The sequence below is a fragment of the Spermophilus citellus genome (genome assembly GCF_964194105.1).
Source record: "Spermophilus citellus genome assembly, chromosome: 2".
Lineage (NCBI taxonomy): Eukaryota > Metazoa > Chordata > Mammalia > Rodentia > Sciuridae > Spermophilus > Spermophilus citellus.
The window spans coordinates 26260430-26270099 of record NC_138183.1 but is presented as its reverse complement, the minus strand read 5'-3'; the positions used below and the strand labels follow the sequence as shown (position 1 = coordinate 26270099).

The 9670-nt window shown below is 46.6% G+C and overlaps 1 long non-coding RNA gene across 1 annotated transcript; it reads right to left on the bottom strand.

Moving 5' to 3' along the window:
• Positions 1 to 1135: 1135 nt before the first annotated feature.
• LOC308640772 lies at positions 1136 to 9371 on the bottom strand. The gene is made up of 2 exons (XR_014020349.1): positions 8738 to 9371; positions 1136 to 1360 (listed from the first exon to the last, which is right to left on the bottom strand). It is a non-coding gene; the product is annotated as an uncharacterized lncRNA (long non-coding RNA).
• Positions 9372 to 9670: the final 299 nt, after the last annotated feature.

The following is a 9670-nucleotide window of genomic DNA, read 5'->3' as shown; positions in this document are numbered from 1 at the left end:
AGCTGCACCAGGCACATCGGAACTGGAGCCAGCTGTGACGTAGGGCGAAGGCCTGGCCTCCAAACTCTCTCTGGGTTTGCTACAACTCTCCCAGCAGTAGAAACCTAAGGTGAGCAGGCCACTAGCTCAAGCATTCTGTTACAGAACTCCCAATGGCCCAGAACTTCTTGGAAAACACCAACCCATCTTCTCTGAATTTCTTTAATAACAATGTTATTGCCTTTCTCAATGTCTTAAAGCCCGTGTGTGTGTGTGTGTGTGTGTGTGTGTGTGTGTGTGTGTGTGAGAGAGAGAGAGAGAGAGAGAGAGAGAGAGAGAGAGAAAGATAGAGGACACATGCCCACTAAACTCCACCTATTTCCTGCCATGTTTTTATGCCAATGAAAGATTTGGAAATTGAAGCCATATACTGACCTTTAAGCCACTTAAGTATGTTTTTTGTTGTTTTTTTTTTGGGGGGGGGGTATGGGGGATTGAACTCAGGGGCACTTGACCACTGAGCCACATCCCCAGCCCGAGTTTGTATTTTATTTAGAGACAGGGTCTCATTGAGCTGCTTAGCACCTCGCTTTTGCTGAGGCTGGCTTTGAACTCACAATCCTCCTGCCTCAGCCTCCCGAGCTGCTGGGACTACAGGCGTGCGCCCACCGCACCTGGCTGTGATTGGTTTTTAGGAGTATTTTTCCTTATTCAAGACTGGTATGTTCATATGGGGAACCAACGTGAGACCAACATTCACCCTGTACTGAATGTTGTCCACTTATAAACGTTTTTTTTTTTCTCCTATCATCTTTGTAGGGTACAAAAAAATCAATGTGATTCTAAATAATTCTGACCTCTTTAGAAGGCAACAAATGTTGTATTTGATTCAAAGCATTTCCTTTTTGCTTTTTTTTTTTAAAGGCAAGTGAGAAAATGAGCAGTCCAGCCATATGGAGAAGGGATGATTCAAGGCAGCCCCCTCTCAGAGGCCCCATTTATGCATCAACAGAGAGTGTTCCAATGCTGAGCAGAGACGTGTGTTCATGTCAGATCTGAGGGTGGAAGGAAGAGGGGAGAGGGTGCCCCGAGTTTTGCAAATGGACTTCTATCAAACCTCTGCCTTATAAGAGATATTTAAAGTAAGCTCACGAAAAACAGTTTTTTAAGGAGTTTATTGTATATCTTAGTTGAAAACGTCAGGAGTGGGATTGACCCAACATTCCTCATTGGAGATGCTCAAAGGATATCATAGAAATGTATTTCTTTCTCTCAGTCCTGCTTTCTTATTTGTTGGACTCAGTCCCAAGCAGACTCTTCCATCTTGATGACAAAATGACGACTCCCTGGCTGTGGTTCATCTCTTTACAGATCAGCAACCCTAGTGGAAAGAAAAATTCTCTTTGCCAAAAGTTTCAATGAGGTTCAGAGATTAAGCCTCATCGGATCAGCTTGGGTTATGGGTCGATTCCTGAACCTCTCACCATGTGCAGGGATGACACTATGGTTTGAAAGTCCCTTCCAAAATTTTAATTGCCACTGTCAACAGCATTAAGAGGTGAGACCTTTAGGAGGTGATTAGGCCATGAAGACTCTGTCTCCGGGAATGGATTAATGTCATTAGGAGAGGAGTGGTTTAGAATCAAGTTCAGTGGGATTGTCCTTGTTCCATCTAACAAGTGCTTGCTTGCCCTTCTGCCATGTTATGACACAGTACAAGGGCCCTCAATAGATGTGAGTACCATGATCTTGAACTTCCCAGCCTCTAGAACCATCAACCAAATAAACTTCTATTGTTTATAGATTACTCAATCTGTGCTATTTTGTAATAGCAGCAGAAAATGGACTATGACGGAATAAAATTAGCTGATGGGTTAGGCCTGTCTCTTCTTGGATCTTGATGAGGGGAATGAGGAATAGGAGGCTGAAGGACTTAAAATCAGCATTTTACAGTGACGCAGCAACATCAATGTTTATAGCAGTTCAACTCACAATAGCTAAACTACGGAATCAACCTAAGTACCCTTCAACAGATGAATGGATAAAGAAAATGTGGTATATATACACAATGGAATTGTGTATACTCAGCCCTAAGAAAGAAAGAAATTATGGTATTTTCTGGTAATGGATGAAGCTGGAGAATATCATGCTAAGGGAAATAAGCCAATCCCAGAAAACCAAAGACCGAATGTTTTCTTTGATACACAAATGCTAACTCACAATGGTGGGGGGTTGGCTAGGGAGAAATAGAGTTACTTTAGGTTGAGGACAGTGAAGGGAGGGGAGGGGGCTGAGGGTAGAAAGGGTAACGGAATGATCAGACATTATTACCCTAGGTACATATATGACTGCACCTCCGATGGGATTCTACATCATGTACAACCAGAAGAATGATAAATTATACTCTACTTATATATGATGTATCAGTGCATTCTGCTGTTATGTATAACTAATTAGAAAAAATAAAAAATAGATTGAAAAAAAAATGGAGGCTGCCATCTTCACGTGGGCCTGGTGGACTGAGATAGAGAGAGCAAAGGCTGACCAGTGATAGGACAGTGACTCTCTCACTCTTTCCATATCTGTGTTTTCCTCTTTCTAGATATACATTCTAGCTAGGGTTTCTAGCCTTCTGACAATAGAGTGTGGCCAAGTGGCTGAGTTCTAGAACAAGTAATTCGCATTTCCTCTAAGCAATCAAAACCTCCCAGACTACTCCAGAAGCCACCAAGAGATAGAGGAAGCACAAAGTAGAAGGAACATATAAGTCTTTACACCTTGGAGGAAAGCTGCCCAGCAAATATCTTTTGCTGATATGCTACCATGATTGAAACATGCATTTTAAAGGATTTGTTTGTTACAGCAGCTAACATTAACTTAACTAACAGAAGGTACACATAACGTAGGGATTTTTAAACAGAGCCAGCAAACACTAAGCATTTCCCATCCACTGCAATTGTTAATTTGTGTTTCAGATATCCTGATAGATCTAATCAGTCAGTGACTGTGGCCTGATGGAAATTTGTTCAAGGAGTCAGCAGACATGGCTTCAAGGCCTGACTGCTATGGTTCACTGTCCAAACGTGGGCATGTCACTTCCCCCTGACCCTCATTTACTTCATCTGCAAAATGGCAATTGCAACATCTGCCTGACTGCCTGACTGTGAGCATCAGGTCTAATTGTGTGTGATGTAGACGACACAGCGATGGGCTGCCCAGAAATCAAAATGAAAACCGGATGCCTGTCCAAAGCAATGGGGGAGCACGTTCACTTATCCAGCGGGTCAGAGCAAAGCATTAATGAACCCATTTGGTCTCATTTTATCGTTCATAGAACCATAAAAATAAATGCTGGACTGGGCATTGGAAGGGAAAAAAACTGAACAAGATATACATCCTGCCCTAGAAAAAAGAGAGCACAGCGGGGGGCCAAGTCGCTTGTAAGAAAGCTTGAAGCCAAACTCCCATCTCTCACCTCCTCCTCCCCCGGCTCAGGGCAGCTCATTATTCAGAAATCTGCTCATTCGCTGGCTGGTGTTTGCTAAAGCGGGCCATTCATCAAGCATCTTCCTGCCCCCTTGGACTAGTGAAATCTAGCCCCGGCCACCTATCACATGGCAGCTGGATGAGCCTTCCAGAGCACAACCAGGTCATCTCTCTGGGTCTAGAAATCTCGTTTTTTAATTCAAGATGCATGGATTTCAGGAACCCTCACAATCTGCTCTCACCCCACCTTTCCAGTCTTATTAGCCCCAGTTCAGGTCAAATGGATCGTCTCTCTCCATTCCCCGGGGAGCCCAGCTGCTTCCGAGACTGTGGTCTCTGCCTGGGGACACAGATGGAGGTCCAGGTGGCCAGTGGAGACAAAGACCAGGAATGTCTCTGCATAAGTAAGACCCGAGCCCCCAGAGCTGATGGGGTCCAGAGGTAGAGGAGGAAAGAAGGGGAGAGGAAGGGTCAGAAGGGGAAGAAAGATGTTCCGTGTGAGCCATGGAGGAAGTTGTGAGCCTTTCGGGGAAGGGGAGGCGGAAGAGGGGAGGGAGCAAGGAACTCACAAGGAAGGAGAAAGGGGTCCCTGGCCTCAAATGCTGCAGGAAAGGAGAGAGAAGACAAGGGTCACTGGGTAGGGCCAGGGGAGAGTCATCAACTGTCTTTTCACTGGGACACCTGGCTGGGGACCAGTCTGCACAGAGTGTGAGAATTAGAGGGGATGAGGAGGAGGAGGCAGGGGAGGAGCTCGCCCTTTGGAGAATGGCTTGAGGAAACCTGAGTCAACCCCCTGAAAAAGCAGCCCATTGTTCTCAGCCCCTGGTGGCGGGAGTGGCTCTCTGCCTCACCTGCTTCTGGTGGCCCAGCCGGGCTGCTGCAGCCGAGTTGTTTTCCAGCCACCAGTTCAAAGGAAGTAAACAACAGGTGCTGGATCCCGTTTATCTCAAAGCACCTTCCTCTTTCACTCACCTGGTTCACAAGTGTCTCCCACAGCAGTTCCTGGTCACTAGTTCCCATAACCTGACAAAGCTGTCCCCGGGGATGACCGGCAAGAAGAGACCTCCTGAGCACAAGATTTCAGAGAAACAAAACATGGGTCCTCTAGGTTGCTGCTTTGTGACCTTCAACAAGCCACGTGTCCTGTCCGAGGCTCAGTTTCTTCATCTGTCAAATGAGAACAAGGGCAGATCTGACAATCAGATCAGAAACTGGATGTTAAAGCTCACGGGAGACCAGGATGCTTGACGGTTTGTTGTTAGCAGTGTTCTGACGCACTTTGGCCTGGAGTTTTTCAGGAGTATCACCCTCAGTTCTTGTCCTTCTCTCACAACTCATCAAAAAGTCTCAAGAAGCTGGCCAGCTTTACCTTCTACACTCATCATGAATCCAAGAACTTCCCACCACCTCCATGGCTATCACGGTCACCCAAACTGCCAACGTCACCTCCCGAAAGCTGAGGCTTAGGACTGGATTGAAGTCTTCCATTCCTATAGTCTCTCTTCTCCCAAAATGGCAAGAATGGTCTTGCTCAGAGTGTAGCCACCACATCATCATGCCAGCAAAGCCTTCAAAAGAAACTAAAATGCATTCTGCTGTCATGCATAACTAATTAGAACAAAGAAAGAAAGATATATATATAGATAGATAGATATATAGATATATATAGATATACATCTATATATATCTATATATATCTATATCTATATCTATATCTATATATCTATATATCTATATATATATATATATAAAACATTAAATCAAAAACAAACAAACAAAAAAATTCCTGTCCTGCCCCCATGAAGCTCTGCACAACTGTCTCCCACTGTCCAATGGCTCCTCCCTGCTCCAAGACCACACCCTGCTTGTGATGTGTGACTCACTCCTCTACTGTGTTCAAGTCTTTGCTCAAACAGTGGCCTCTTCAGAGAGTGCCCCCACTGACCTATTTCAAAGTGCCCCCACCCCAGCATCCATTTCCACCTGACACCGCTCCCACATGCTTCATCCCTTCATCCAGTCCTCTGTGGAACACGGAGCTCAGCGCGCGTGGGTTTGCATCTCCCCCTGTCAAATGAAGTTTCCCAAGGACAAGGATGTTTTTCTGCCACCTTGTCCTCTGTACTTAGAGGAGTTCGAGGCAGGGGAACAGCCCGTCCTACCTGAGGAATGTGAGAACGAATGGACCCGTGTGGCCCCCACATCTGCCTAGCTCAGCAGTGGCCTGAGCCCTGTCTAGACCATTTCATCTACAAATAGAGGGTCCCCGCTAGTGCCCTGAACCCGGCAGTTTCTACTGCTTGAAAGGGAAGAAAAGGAGCAACTGGCTTAACTTAAACCACAGAACTGCTTTTAACCAGTATCGATTTAACCCTTTGAGTGGCCGTGAAAGGCACCATCTTCAGTTTCCTTTTAAAATAGCACTTGGTAAGAAGAGGATGCATCCTCACTGTAAAACATCCCAACAGAGCTGTCAACGGGTCAGTCACAGAACAGTCCTTCCCCTTCGTCACACTCCTCTGGTCCCATGCCACATCCCCCGACCCCCTGCACTACTGTCAATGGTTTGATGGGTTTTCTCACAGACCCCTTCCATGCACAGACACACACGTGTCTACACTCGCACAAATCTCCCTTCTAAGAAGCGATAACACGCTATCGCTGTACATCATGCCCCAATGGACTCTTTTAGGAAGCCATTCGTCTTACACAACCTTTGGCCTCAGTCACCCAGATCTGCGCTCTTCTCAGGGCCTGCCTGCTGAGCCCCAGCGCAGATGCAGAACCTTCTTTAATGTTGCGTGGGAAGCGCCTGCTAGCTCCAGTTTGGGTTATTACAAACACTACAACACACTTTCTCGCACACAAAATACAGTACCTATAGATATTTCTGTGGAAGAGATGACCAGAAGACAAAAGAATATCTGAGAACTTAGTCAAATGCGTGAATAGTTAAAAATACAAATAATTGTGCTGTGGAATAATCTTTCATCAAAAGACCAATAACTCAATTACCCAAAGGCTGCGTAGTAGACATAATGGCAGGGGAGAGGGAAGGACGGACCTCTGGACCTTCCCATGGATATCTGGTGTTAAACCTTACAGCCTCTCTGCAGGGTGGAGATGATTGCTGCCCTATACAACTGGGAGAAACTGAGGTCTGGGGGCAGACTGAAATGCCCGAAGTCCTCCAATGGATAACTGGCAGAGCCTCTGCCCAACCCCAGGTATATTTACAAAGGCTGCATCTTTCAAGCACACCATGGGTTTTCCATTTCACCCTCCTTCTTCTTTTCAATAGAAAAAAAAAATGGCTTGTGAAACTTGCTAATCAAAATTGCCCTCCTGCTTCAGTGCTATGAAACCAAGGGGATCATCCAAGGGGTGCACCCACTCAGAAAATTCCCTCCCTGCCCTTTCCCAGGAGGGAGAAGAGAGGGCTCTTTGACACTGTCTCCTGCCCACGAGGACCCATTCACCACTCTGCCGGCTCCCACTGGTGACTGGGGCTTTGGAGAGTTCTGCGGGCCCTGGAGCATGGAGAGAAGAGGGAAGGGGGCCTCAGAACCTGAGCGTTGAGCCTGCCAGCAAACCCTGTCCCAGAAACAAAGGAGGCTCCAAAGTGTCTTGGTAGCTTTATTCTTAAATAGCGAACAGAAAAGGGGGAGGGGAACGCGCTGCACACGTTCACAAAGACATTCTCGAAGACACCCACAGTTTACTGGAAAGAGGTGGATTATGCAGAAAGGGGCTCATGCGCCCCAGTGTGGCAGGAAGGGTTCTGAAAGATACGCCTGTGTGCACCCTCCCTGTCTAGAGTAGCCCCTGTGCCTGGCTCACGTCACTCAGATGCGGCTGGCCCATGGCTGTCCCAGCACCCAGGTCCCCCTTGTGCCTCTCTGCCTGTTAGAGAGTCTTCCCTGGGACTCTGAATCCCAGGACCTAGGTCCACTCCCTAGGGACCCCACAGAACAAGTCAGATCCTGCCTTCCAGAGACACCCCTTCCAGCCCTGAGAAATGCCCCAATTCCCAGCCTCCGTGACACCTTCACAGCAGGACTGAAGGGGCTGCGGGATAGAGCCTTTCTTAACAAACAGGTCTAGCCTTTCTGGTTAGGAGAGCTGTCTGGACAAAGAAAACCAATCCCGCTTGTCTTTTGAATCTGCAGCCAGATGGGGAGGGAACAATAGCCCCAGGAGAAGTGGGGGGAGGACCTGCCTCTTCACATCTTAATGAAGGTGTGAACTTTGAAGCTGTATTATGAACACTTGAAAGCCTAACCCTGCTTAAGCTCCTTTCAGCTGCTCACAGCCACCCTGGATAATGAGGCCGCAGCTGTGTGGGAAGCGCTGGGGCAGGACAAGGGGAGGACCAGGGTTATCTGGAGGCAGGAGCCTCTCGGGTCCTGGCAGAAAAGCCACCCTTGGCTGCGGGCACTGCCCCGTGACCAGGCCCCGGTGGCTTTCGGGGACAAGGAACTCTCTGTTCAAGCCAAAGGAGAGCAATAACCCTATTAAGGACAGGAGAAAGGCCCGGAGAGTCCTTTTTTTACATTTTTTTTAAAACTTCCTAGGTAATAAAAATAATGACTCACAGCTGGAGGGACCTGCCAGCCTCACGTCATTTTGATGCACACAAGAGTCTCTCTGGGAGGCAGAAAGGACAGGGGCTCAGAGAAGACAGTGACCCTGCGTAAGGTCACTTGGCCAGTGAATAGCAGGTCAACTAGTTCCAATCTAGGTTTTTTTTTTCTGCCTCATGATGGACTCTCCCCTTGAAGCCTTCGAGTTGGGCCTTGAGGTATATCCCTCGAAATATCAAAACATGGTGGGTCTGCCATGGACTGAGTGCTTTCCCTGCCCCTAGAAGTGGCCTGTGTCTATTTATCTTATTTCATCCTTGTAACAACCAAATGAGGCATTATTATTATTATTATTATTATTATTATTATTATTATTATTATCATCATCATCATCATCATAGATGGGGAAACTGAGCCACCGAGAGATGTTACTTATCCGAGGCCACAGAGCCAGCACACAGCCAGGCCACAATGTAAAGTCAAGCTTTTCTAGAAACTTATTTCGCTTGTCCCAATGTAACTAACAATTATTTATGGGGAAAAAAATGGGAAAATTCAGAGATAGAACAAAAAAATTAAGGTCTTATCACCCAAACATGAGTACAGTATCCACAAACTGGCTTTTTTTTTTTCCTCTGTAAATGTATGTTTTACATGTATTCACTCAATGTGCATTTATGAACACTTACTGTGTACCAAGCACTCTTCTGGGGTCAAAGGTGAACAAGACCAGACCCTCTATCCTTAGAAGGTTGGCAATCCAGGAAGACCTTCCTCTGTCTTTCAGTGGCCCTGGTCATCTGTACGGCTCATGGCCTTTCTCCCCAACACTGCCCTCAGATGAAGTGCGTGAGGGCTGTCATTGCAGTTTAAACACCAGCAGGAGTGGGCTCTTGAATGCCCTGGTGACTCTTACCCAACACTGTGCCTTGATGCTCATGGCAACACTGCAGCAAGCAATTAAGGTGCTGGGTTTCTCCTTCACAGCTTTTACTTTCCACAAAAATAGAAAGTTACTCTGAATAAATATGTCTCAAGGGCAATAAATATGTCATTTCTGTGACTACATGACAGCCATCTGGCAGTGAGACATGATGAGTCCCTTAGAATCAGCTGGTTGGACAATGGAGCCAGGCCTGGCCTCCCATTTTCTGAACAGGGAAACTGAGGTTCAGAGAAGAAAAAGTAGTTTGCCCATAGGTACCTTCAGTTGTGGATCAAAGTCAGGTCTGTTGTCCCAGGCCAGGTCCAAAAGGCAGCAGGACCAGGGTTTTCAGTGTCTCAAGAGGCATGCAGGGCAGGGCTGGGGTTATAATTCCAGAAAGGAGAGACTGGTTGGCCAAGCCTAGCAGCTGAGAACCCAGCGGGTAGCTGGTGTTGGGAGCTGTGGTTCTCAAATTGTCTGCTGTTGGCAGCTTTAACCCTTGTAAAAATTACTGAGAGCCCCAAAGAGTTTTTGTTTATGTAGATTATACCTATTGAGTCTTACTGCATGGCAAATTAAAACTGAGAAAGTTTTAAATGTTTGTGAATATATTTAAAAACAACAATAAAATCAGGACCTGTTGGGGGGAAAGACTAGTAGTTCATTGGATGAGACAAAGGGGAATGAAGGGAGGGGA